Raw genomic sequence first — 12,627 nt, forward strand, 5'->3', positions numbered from 1 at the left:
TTGAGTGTTTGATGATATCTCTCCAACGCTTCTTGGGTCTGGGGATGGTAAGCTGAAGACGTGATCTGGGTGATGCCCAACTCTTTCAGAGACTGCTTGAAAACATTTGACATGAAATTACTTCCCCAGTCTGACTGTACCTCCTTGGGCAGACCAAACTTTGTGAAGAACCCTAGCATTTCCTTAACCACGTTCTTTGCTGAGATATTTCTAAGTAGAATGGCTTCAGGATAACGAGTAGCCATATCAATCAGGGTCAACACATAAGAAAACCCTGAAGAAGTCTTAGGAAGAGGGCCCACAATATCCACCAACACACGGGTGAAAGGCGCCTCAAAAGGAGGAATGGGAACTAGAGGTGCAATCTTTTCGGTCTGATTACACTTCCCCACAACTTGACAGGTGTGACAAGACTTACAATACCAGGAAACATCCCTGAAGATACCTGGCCAGTAGAAGTGTTTCAAAATGCATGCCACAGTCTTCCTCACTCCAAGGTGTCCTGCCAAACTGGAATCATGAGCCACTCAAATGATATCCTGCCTACAAACACGAGGGATGACAACTTGATGTACAACCTCCCACTCACATTCGGCTGATGCTGTTGGGGGTCTCCACTTCCTCATAAGTACTCCTGACTTTATATAATAACAAGTAGAAGCACCAGCTGACTCTTCCTCACTGCAAGCAGAGTTAGCTAGACCTTTCAACTCAGGGTCAGCACCCTCCAACTCAACCAACTCTTGACGAGACAAATTATCAACACTACGGGGTACTGTCTCATCTGTGGAGTGGTCCAAATTAGCAAGAAAAATGTCAGCTAGGATAACATCATCATCATCATTATCCTCTAAGTCACCAGTAACTTTAGTCTTAGCCCTAGTAACAGCACATGCAGAGAACACATCAGGGACATCACAATCCTGGATCGCAGCCACTGGCTCACTAGACAACTGAGGAGCTGGAGACACTTGACTTCCACCAATATCATTTCCAAGTAAGAAAGTTACACCTGACATTGGGAGTGTCTCAACCAACCCAACCATAACGGAACCATTAACAAAACCAGACTCTAAATTCACTCTGCACAGAGGGACAGAGAAGTAATTATTCCCTACACCTTGTAAGATTACAGTTTCATCAGAGGAATTAACATTAAAGCCTAGAACACTGGTCAGCATAAGGGATTGGCAAGCACCTGTATCACGATATATTTTAACTGTTTTCCTGTCATTACTGTCCAGAGGACTGACAAAACCATCAGACAGGAAATTAGCACATGAACTCTTGAGAGTGTCACCCACGTTACTGCTCAAAAGAGGAGCTCCATCATGAGAATTTAATTTACCCCTCAAAGCAGGTTCAGTTAACTCAGTTAAAGAATTCTGGGAACTCTCAAGGGTGGACACTAGACCAATTGACTGAATATTTAAAGACTCCTTTTTGTTCACATCACGCTGTCTCCTGAAACATTTCTCCGTAGTATGACCAAACTTACTACAATAAGTACATTTACTTTTCTGAAATCTAGATGTGAAGCTGGTATTTACTTCCTGAGAAACATCATCTTTATTCTCTTTCCTGTTACCTGTACTCTGAGTAGAGGGAACGTACTTACTCTCAGCTTTCCTTTTTTCTCTAGAATATCTCTTGTGAGTGAGAACATATTCATCAGCTAAAACTGCAGCATCAGACAAATTATCTATTCTTTTCTCATCAAGATATAGGCTTACATCACTATTAACACACCTTTTGAAGTCCTCCAGCAAAATCATCTGCTTAAATTTGTCAAAATCAGAATCCACATTCTTAGAATTTAACCACTGCTCTAACAGATCTTCTTTGATTTTTGCATACCCAACATGGGATTGCTTATCTTGCTTATAAGTTGTCCTAAATTTTACTCTATAGGCTTCAGGAACAAGCTCATAGGCCTTAAGAATCAAGCTCTTAACTTCATCATAATTATCAGATTGATCGTGAGGCAAAGATGCATAAGTTACTTGAGCTTTACCGGTGAGAACAGTTTGAAGGAGTTCTGGCCAATACTTTTTGGGCCAATTAAAACCTGTAGCTACCCTCTCAAACAACTGAAAATACTTTGTTAAATCAGATTCATTAAAAGGAGGGACAAGTTTAACATTTTTAGCCACATCAAAATCATCAGAGCTATATGATCCAGTTCCACATTGTTTCATGCGATACTCATGGTCTGCCTGAATCCTAGCAAGTTCAACTTGTGCCTCAGCCTCCTTAGCACAGGCCTCCTGCAGGGCTAGCTGTAATTTAGCTAATTCAATCTGCGTTTGCTCATTTGGAGGAGTTACATTATACAAGCTTTCATTAATCATGTCAACAATTTGATCTTTAGAATGATGAGAGCGAACAGCAATTCCCAATTGTTGAACAACAAGCTTAAGTTCATTCTTTGTTCTGTTTTCTACATCCAACACTGTTTGCACATTTGACAAAAAATCTTTGGCTTCATCAAGCGTAATAATAGTAGACATCATGAATAAATGTCAGTCACAAAATATCAAGCAATATCCTTATGATAATATCCTGAATATCCTGGCGAGGTCGCCAAATTTATGTTACAGAACAGAGAAAGATTATGTACACTTTAAGTGAGAATACTAAAAATCACTACTGTCCCGTAAAGTTCCAGGTTCAACACAAAAGAGTTAGGTAAAATTACAAGTTAAAGTTTAATGCTCAAACTAATAACTAAACATTCAGGACTCATAAGGATAATGTAATGGCAAAAAACAGGTTAAATATATGGTTAACTGCAATAGCCTCTATTAACACGAAATTAGCATGAGTAAATTTATCTAAGTCAGCCCTGATAAAATGAAAATACCAGATAATACTCAGTGAATGCAAGATATATTATTACAGATACAAAATATTATTAATAAGGGCTGACACCCAAAAGACATGAATCACAAAAACCTTACTAGGCCTAAGAACTAACACCCTACGCTACACAGTACAAGGAAAAAATGCAATAACACTTATACTCAAATTACACAGCTCCTAGATGGCAGGAGACTTCCTGAGCACTCACAATAATAACAACTGTACAGGGGAGGACAGAGATGTGAACAAAATGAGGAGCAGATCTAAGTGGCAATAGTGCAGAGACTGAGCTCATTATATAGGGGCCGGCAGAGCTTGATACAACTTGTAAGAAGGACGCGCAAATGAAGCCATGGGGACAAAGAGTTGACAATCCTGCTCTGAACAACAGAAAGAACGACTTACTCTACTGTAAGGGAGGAGGGGGGGAGTGAGGTAGAACACGCTCGTGATCAAACATGCAGCATACTGTACGTTAGAATTACACAAAGGATGATGAAATCATAGGCTATGTAACAATATATATATATATATATATATATATATATATATATATATATATATATATATATATATATATATATATATATATATATATATATATATATATATATATATATATATATATATATATATATATATATATATATATATATATATATATATATGTATAATGTATATATATATATATATATATATATATATATATATATATATATATATATATATATATATATATATATGTATATGATGAATATACTCATCCTCCATTATGTTGCACTAGACAAGTCTTATTTTGGCCCGCGTCTCATTCAGTAAAGCGAGGCCTGCTTCGGACCAACAGCACCCCTGAACATCCACAACGAAGCATCCAACTCCCTGATTGGTCCCAGCACCATCACATTAAATTAAGCTTGCATTACAGGCACATGTTCAATTACATTATATCTTTTATACAGAATAAGCACTACACAAATCATAGCAATGTAGCTGTCAGTACCTAGCCACTATGCCGGGGTTCCTACATCTCATTCGCGTCTTAATAGGACAATGTAAACAAACACAGTGGTGCCACATCTACCAAGACGCCACAGGTCGGTGTAGTACTTAGAAGTGTGTCGGTAAGATGAGGAATGTAGTACAGACGTCGGAATAAGTTCGTTTCCTTTTCCGTGGACTAAGGTGTTTGTAACACTGCACGGTGGAGAGCTATCCCCTCCTCCTCCCTTCCTGATAGTCCCACACTCCCGCCCAACCCCCCCACTTTTCTCTCCTACCCCATAACCCCACCCGGTACCCTCCATACTCTCGCTCACAGCCAGCTAGGGGTTTCTGTACTTCAAGCACCTCTCTAATTACGTGTAGTCCGAACAACTAATAAAGAAATAGTAGAGTATATATCATAAAACCAGTTAGGAAAAGGTTTACTACACTGTGTGTGTGTCTGTGTGTGTGTGTGTGTGTGTGTGTGTGTGTGTGAGAGAGAGAGAGAGAGAGAGAGAGAGAGAGTTAAAAGACTGGGAGCGACTTGCGGAGAGGGAGAGCAAAAATGAGAAATGAGAGGACAATGACGGAGAAAAAAAAGAAGGGGAGAGGCAAGGAGAGAACAACGAGAGCTAAGAAAAAGAGACAGAGTGAGGAGAAGAGACAGTGAGAGGTGAAATGAGATACAAGCAGTGTGAAAAGGAAAGAGAAAAGGGAGATGTGAATAGAAAGACCAGGAGTCAGGGAAGTAGAGACAAAGGGGAGACAGCTGAGAGAAAATGGGAATGGAGGAAACATAGAAATAAGGATAACAAAAGGAGAAAGTGGGAAAGAGAGCTACGGAACGGAATACTGAGAACGATAATGAGAAAAATTAGAAAAGAAGGCAAGGTAACAGGGAGGGGGAAGAAAGTGTGGTATTCTGGCAAGGACGCAGGGAAAGAACTAAGCCGGATAAGACGAAAGCATTGAGGCTGAGTAGAACGAATGTAACATTCAAAAAATTTGCGGAGAGAAAGTAGAGATTAAGGGTGGGAAGAAAATAGGTTAATTTGGGGGACAAGAAGGAGGATGTTAAGAACGGAAGACAAGGGGAGGAAGAGGGAGGGAGGGAGGGAAAGACAGTGGGAAGAACGGAATGAAAGAAGAGATTTTGAGTGACAGGGAAAGACGGAGAGAGGAGAGAGAAAAAGAGCATGCAGTTATTACTGGGGGAAGAAAGCAGTGAAGGAAATTGATTTAATACATGTAAAGAAATAGAGAAAGAGTAATGGAGAAAAAAAGGAAAGATATGTGACACATGAAAAGAGTATGACAATATTGTGACACAGGGAGGGAGAAAGAAAAGATGCGTGAGGTAAGGAGGGAGTGAAAGAGGGGGAGAGAGACGAAGGAAAGGAAAGAGAAAGGGAGGAAGGTAGGAACTGAGCAGATAGCTGTAAAGAAAGGGAAGGAGGGGAAACGAAAATGGGGCTGAGACAAAGGATCCAGAGAGAGAGAGAGGGGGGGGGGGCAGTACACAGACAGGTACAGACAGATAGGTCGACAAACATTCAGAAAGTGTGTGTGTGTGTGTGTGTGTGTGTTTCCGTCCCTGTGTCACTGCTATAACATTGTTCCATTTTTTCACCTGCGTGTTTTCTTTCTCTCTCCTTCAGTTTCTTCTCTCACTCACTTTTTTTAAAATCAGTATTTCTCCTGATTGTTCTTACCATTCCAAGTCTCTCTCTCTCTCTCTCTCTCTCTCTCTCTCTCTCTCTCTCTCCCTCTCTCTCTCTCTTGCAGTATTCTCTTCTTCCCCTCCTTTCCTTCAACACTCTTCTTTTCACCTCTCTTTCTCTTCCCCATCTTATATCATTTTACTTTCTCTCTCTCTCTAGGAAAAAAGAGATTGTTTTCATAGTCTATATCTCCTTAATACGGGCACTTCCTGAGTTGCTGTGGAATTATGGTCGCTTGAAAAAGACATACGTCGACTTAAAAAGAGTTCAGGAGACTAAGGTATCAGGTTCGCCTGAGGGCTGTGGGATATTTTTTTTTTTTTTTTTTTTTTTTTTTAGCAGAAACTCGTAGACTACGAGATCAGGTCATTAAAGTGTTTAAAATCTGAATGGGTTTCACAATCATTATATAGAAAGTTGCTTACTCTTAACACGGACTCGGCACACAACCATGATTGGAAGCTGTAAATGAAAAAAAAAATACCAGCAGAATTACGTGAAAACTTTTTCAAGCGCAAGATCTGCTCCACATGGACCCGACTCAACATGGATGTTGTTAACACTGCAGTAGAAAAGTTTAAGGGATTCATCGGCAGGATCTTACACTAGCATAAATGTGAACTGGATATACATTCCCAGGCAAACAAGAAGTACTGTATCTCCACGGTTTGGGTTGCATAGTCATTAAGATCCTAACTTTTCCTTGTAACTCCCCCCCCCCCTCTCTCTCTCTCTCTTTCTGTGTGTGTGTGTGTGTGTGTGTGTGTGTGTGTGTGTGTGTGTGTGTGTGTAAAAGAGGTGTCTACTGCAGCAACATTTAATCACAGCAGATTTATTCTCTCTCTCTCTCTCTCTCTCTCTCTCTCTCTCTCTCTCTCTCTCTCTCTCTCAGTGTAGTAAACCTTTTCCTAACTTCGGCGGGAGTGTGGGACTATGAGGAAGGGAGGAGGAGGGGATAGCTCTCCATCGAGCAGAGTTACAAACATGGAAAAGGAAACGAACTTATTCCGACGTCTATACATGCACGACGGAGCACCTGCCCACACAAGCAACATCTTCCGCGATTTTATAAACACAAATTACCGTGACATGTGGATTGGACATCGGGGCCAAGTTTCGTGGCCAGCACCGTCACCAGATCTAAACCCTCTTGATTATTTTCTGTGGGGTCATTTGAAACAGCTCGTGTATGAAACACCAGTTGACAGACTCGACGACTTGCTCCCCCGCATCCAAGGTGCCTGTGGGACTCTGCGCAGCCCTTCTTGCGTGCTAAATCGCGTGAGGCAGTTCATGATCAGACAATGTAATCTGTGATTTGAAGTTGGAGGAAGGCAATTCGAACATTTATTGTAAATTAACTTGTATGTATCGTGACTGTGCACATTAAAAAAAATTACACATACTGTAAAATGGTGGAGAAAAATATAGATTTTCTAAACCTAATATCAGATGCATGACTCTTAGCCAGTTGTAGTTTCAGAGATGATATGATTATAAAACTGATAATTCATAATACTAATGCTTATGCTGGTGATAATGATAATAAAAGGCTACAATATTATTACAGCTAATAAATTAACAACAATAACAATAACAATAATATTAATAATATCAATAGCAATATTCGCGTGCACGTGTGTGTGTGTGTGTGTGTGTGTGTGTTCTTACCTAATTGTTCTTACCTAATTGTATCTTTACAGGAATGGGTCAAGCTCGTACTGTCCCGTGTCTTAAACCATATTTATCGTACATATCCTTAAATTTGTGAATTGTTTTGGCACACACTATTTCATTCGGTAGTGCATTCCATTGATCAATTGCTCTGTTTGGGAAACTGAATTTCCTTACGTCTTTATCACCTCTCTTCTTATGCAGTTTTTTGCAGTGTCCTCTTGCTGATGCTTCTCCATATGTTAAGTAATCATTTATGTCTATTTTCTCCTTTCCTGATATGCATTTATATAGCATTATCATGTCACCTCTTTTCCTTCTCTCCTGTAGTGTTGGTAGATTCAGTTTATTTAGTCTTTCTTCGTAGCTTAGGTCCCTTAAGCTTGGTATCCATCTTGTAGCGGCCCTTTGAACTTTTTCAATCTTGTCTATGTGCTTTTTGAGATGAGGACTCCAGACTACTGATGCATATTCCAGGGTTGGTCTAATGAATGATGTTATTATCCTTCTTAGCATGTCTTCATTTATGTATGTGAATGCTATTCTCATATTTGCAAGCAGTGTATACATGGTCCTTACCTTCTCGCTGATGTGGTCAGCCGGAGATAGTCTGTTATTGATATTCACACCTAGGTCTTTCTCTCTTTCTGATGTATATAGGGTTTTATTTCCTAACTTATAATCCCAATCAGGTCTTTTTCCACTTTTACCAAACTTGATTACATGACACTTGTCCACATTGAATTCCATTTGCCATGTACTACTCCATTCATGAAGTTTATTTAATTCTTCTTGTAGCTCTTTACAAGAGTCTGTGTTAGTAATTCTCCTTTGTATTTTTGCATCATCTGCAAACATATTCAGATAGCTCTCATTTCCAGTGTTACTGTTTATATCATTTATATGCACTAAAAACATGCCAGCACTGAACCCTGTGGTACTCCACTAGTCACTTCTTTCCATGATGAGTAGCTTCCTCTTAGTACTGTCCTCATTTCTCTTTTTATGAGAAAGTCTTGCATCCACCAAAACAGTTTGCCTCGAATTCCTCCTTGATGGTACAGTTTCCATAAAAGTCTTTGGTGTGGTACTGTGTCAAAAGCTTTCTTGAAATCTAAATAGATACTGTCCACCCAGCCTTCCCTTTCCTGTATTGTGTTTGTTACTCTGTCATAGTAGCTTAACAGATTAGTAACAAATGATTTTCCTTTTCTGAAACCAAACTGTCTTTCTGTTATCATACTGTGTTCTTCTAGATGATTTACCCAAGCTTTTCTTATAAGTTTTTCTAATACCTTGCTTACAACACTGGTCAGTGATACTGGTCGGTAGTTGAGTGGATTTTGTCTATTTCCTTTCTTGAATAAGGGGACAATATTTGCTTTTTTCCAAATATCTGGTAGTTTACCTTGACTCAAGGATTTCTTGAAAATTAAAAATAATGGTTTACATAACTCCTTTGCACATTCTCGTAATACCCAACATGAAATTTCATCAGGACCACTTGCTTTTCCTCTGTCTAATCTACTTAACTCCTCCTGTATTACTTTTTCTGCTATTTGTATATATGGTAGTATGTGTGGACATGCGTGTTCCACATAGTCCCTCTCAAAAATTTTTTCTTCTGTAAAAACTAATTGGAAATTCTTATTTAGTGCTTCACAAATATCTTTCTCTTGTGTATAAGTGATTCCCTTGTCCGTAATGGATTGTATTATATCTTTTACTTTAGTTTTGCTTCTGATATAGCTGTAAAACAGCTTTGGTTGATCACTACTTTTATTTATTATATCCTCCTCAAACTGTTTTTGGGCTTCCCTCCTTATTGTTGTATAGTCGTTTCTTGCCTGTTTGTAATTATTGTACGCCCTTTCACTATTGTGTCTTCTGTATCTATTCCACAACAAATCTCTTCTTTCTTTTGATTTTTTACATTATGTATTGAACCATTTCTGTATTTTCTTATCTGCTTTTTTGTGCTGTGGGATGTACTTCTGGACTCCTATTTCATAAAATTCACAAAATTTTTTATATACAGCATTTAAATCTTGTCCTCTAAGCTCATTTTCCCAATCAACTTCTAAGAAATACTTCTTTAGGTCTTGATAATTTCCCTTTTTATAGTTTAGGCTCTTTTTGTAACTATCATTGCTGTTTACTATGTCATATGCTATCCTGAAGTTATAGTTTAGTACTGCATGATCGCTTTTGCCGAGTGGAGGGTGATATATTAAATTGTCAATATCATTTTCTTGCCTTGTAAATATTAGATCTAGCACTGAAGGTACATCAAGTCCTCTTTTTCTGGTGGTTTCCCTCACATGTTGCGTTAAGAAAAACTCTTGTACGAGATCCAGGAGCTTTTGGTCCCAACAGCTTTCTTGGCTATTTATATCTAGAGTATTCCAATTTATATTTGTATTGAAGTCCCCAGTTAGTATAATTCTTTCCGATTTCTCTTCCATTTTATGTAGCAATGATCTTACACTCTGAATTGTACTCTCTGCCAGGTCCTCATATTCGTCTCTTTCCCATGTGTTTGATCTGGGTGGCATGTACAAATTTGCTACAATTACTTTACCTTCAGATGTGTCGATCTCTGCTGCAATCAGTTCTACTTGTGATGGTATATCTAGTTTTATTTCCTTGACTTTTAGATTTTTCTTAGTTAATATTATAATTCCTCCTCCTTTTTTTAAATTTCTGTCTCTTCTCCATATATTGTATTCCTCTAAGTTTAGTATGTCATTTGATATCCTTGGTATTAATTTTGTTTCAGTTAGGCATATTATTTGTGGTTCATTTTCTCTGACATAATCATTCATCTCTAGTAATTTAGATACCATTCCATCCACATTTGAGTACATCAACTTTATCATCTTGTTTATATACTTGTCCTGACATGGTTCTACTACCTTCCTCCTTTTTCTTCCATCCTGTTTGTGTACCACTTTCGTACCTGCAATCCTATTACTTTGTAAAAAAAATTTTTCTTGTTCTCTTCTGATCTTCCCTCATTATTTTTTTTTTGCTTCCTCCCTTTTCTCTTTCAGTAATTCCATTTCCTCTTGTGTTAGACATCTTTTTATCCATACATTTTTGAACTCCTCTTTTTCCTTAAGATTCTTTGCATTTTTTAGTATCTCTTCCACAGTGTTTACACTCTGGAAAGTCACCTTTAGAGGTCTTGTCTTGCTTTTCTCGTATTTCCCTAACCTTTTGTGTTCCTCTATGTCTTTACTACAGATTTCCTCTGATACTTCTTTCAGTAAGCTCATTACATTTCCCATCTCCTTTTTGTCTCTTGTGATCTTGTTTTTAACTTCATCCTCTTCTATACCAGTGATTACTATTGATTTGTTTATCTCTACTGAATCTCTGACTAACTTTGGATTGTTTTGGATTATTCTTTTCACCTCCTTTTTAATGCTTTTTTCCTCCACCCTTGTTTCTAAGTCTTTCTTTACTTTCACCATTTCTGCATACGTGGTTTCTACATCATTTTTGTAGCTTTGCACAGCTTCATTTACTTTTGTTATCTTCTCCTCAATATCACTGCTCTGGTCAATAAGACTGCTAACTTGCCTAATTGTCTCTGTGTCATTTTTGAACTCTTCCATAACACTCTCGTGATTGACTACTGTACTTGCCATTTCACTAATTTTCTTCTTAAGTGTACTCAGTTCCACTGTTAGTTCACTGATGGTTGTGTCTTTCTTATTGGCCTTCCTTCCTAGTTTTTCTATTTCTTCCTTTTGCAAGTGCATCTGCTTCTTTATTTCATCAATTTCATTTTTGAAGCCATTTCTAGTTTGTTTACACGTTCAATCAGTCTATTGTGGGTCTCTACTTCAACCAGTTCTTGGTAGAAATCATCATTTTGCTTTTTACCTTTATCCCTTTTCTTTTTCAAATTTGTTTTACTGAAGTATGTATCCATTTTGCAATACTTAAAGTGCAAAGCATATACTTACAATCTCCGTCTTGTTGTAAACAAACCTCAGAGATGAATCAGTGTATTCTTTCGTCTTGGTTCTATTTCCTGTTTTTACAAGTCTTGTTGAAACCTATTATTTTTTTCCTTTTTATAATGAACAATCATTTAGTCTAACCTGGTACTGAGCTTGACTCATACAAAGATACTATTTAGGTAATGCCACTGGCCGTGATTGGTACGGAGCACCGGTGTCACACGTCCACCTAGCTTGAATCCCTGTGTGTGTGTGTGTGTGTGTGTGTGTGTGTGTGTGTGTGAGTCGAGGAGGGGAGTAGGGGGGGCGGGGTGGAGGAGGAGAGGTGTGTATCTTTGTTCAGACAAATGCCGCCATTTCCGTTCATGGTCTGGGCTTGGAATCATTTACATTTTAATACTACCTTTATCTCCTTAGTGGTATGTTCTAGGACATTGGTTATTTAGATGTTTTTACTTATTATTCCCTACATATTGCGCCCTGAGGTTTTGATAGTGTCGGTTTCAAACACCCTGTATATATATATACAGGGTGGGACTGAAACACCTGACAGTTTTTTAAATGTTGTTGCTTTCGTTACCTGTTTGGTTCACTGGTGGCGTATTGCTGATCTCACAGTTCACAACTTGGATTTTAGTCAGCATGGATTGTTGGTCTGCACAGGAGTGTGTTGTTGCAGTAGAAACGTTCATCAAAAACTCAGTAACAGCTACACAATGGATGTGTCGGAGACATTTCAACACACAAACCTCACCTTCTCGGAGCACTTTGTTAGTGTGAGTGCCGGTCCACGTCATATGACGTGTTGGTGGAGGCCTACGGTCCACGTCATATGACGTTAAAAATTTTTGCGGGCATGTTTGAACTTTGTAATGTTCCATATGGATTGTGAGCGTTGTCCTGGCATGACTGGTGCACGGGGTCATGCTGGCTGGCCAGGGGAGGGGTGGGAGGGCAGCCCAGCAGTGAGGAGGGCTGTGGTGGAGGATGGTGGGGGCCCGGTGCAGGGAGGGGTGGGGTGCAGTGGGATGGTGGGAGAGCTAGGAGGCCCTGAGGGGTGTGGGGGAGCATGTATGGGTGCTTGAGTACACTTGTACTGACCATAGGGAGTATCACACTGTCAAGAAGTACTAAAAACAGTGAAATAATAAGTAAATGTGTAAATAACTGTGAATACCTAAACAGACATAAGTTTGTTAGAAAACAAGTACCATGGAAAACATAAAATAAGCCGATCTTTATTAGTTACTTTCTTGCATTTTTTTTGGTATTTTAGTTGTAATATTGTATTCATATGGCATTGTGAATTAGTGGGAGAAACAAAGACACACTCCAACACTTACTTGGCATGAGATAATCATCCCTCCTCCCCCCAACACCGCCGCTAACACACCACCGCGACCTTGAACAAACTC

The sequence above is a fragment of the Coenobita brevimanus genome, chromosome 30, assembly GCF_032717465.1.
Source record: "Coenobita brevimanus isolate Jiangsu-jjx chromosome 30, ASM3271746v2, whole genome shotgun sequence".
Classification (NCBI taxonomy): Eukaryota; Metazoa; Arthropoda; class Malacostraca; order Decapoda; family Coenobitidae; genus Coenobita; species Coenobita brevimanus.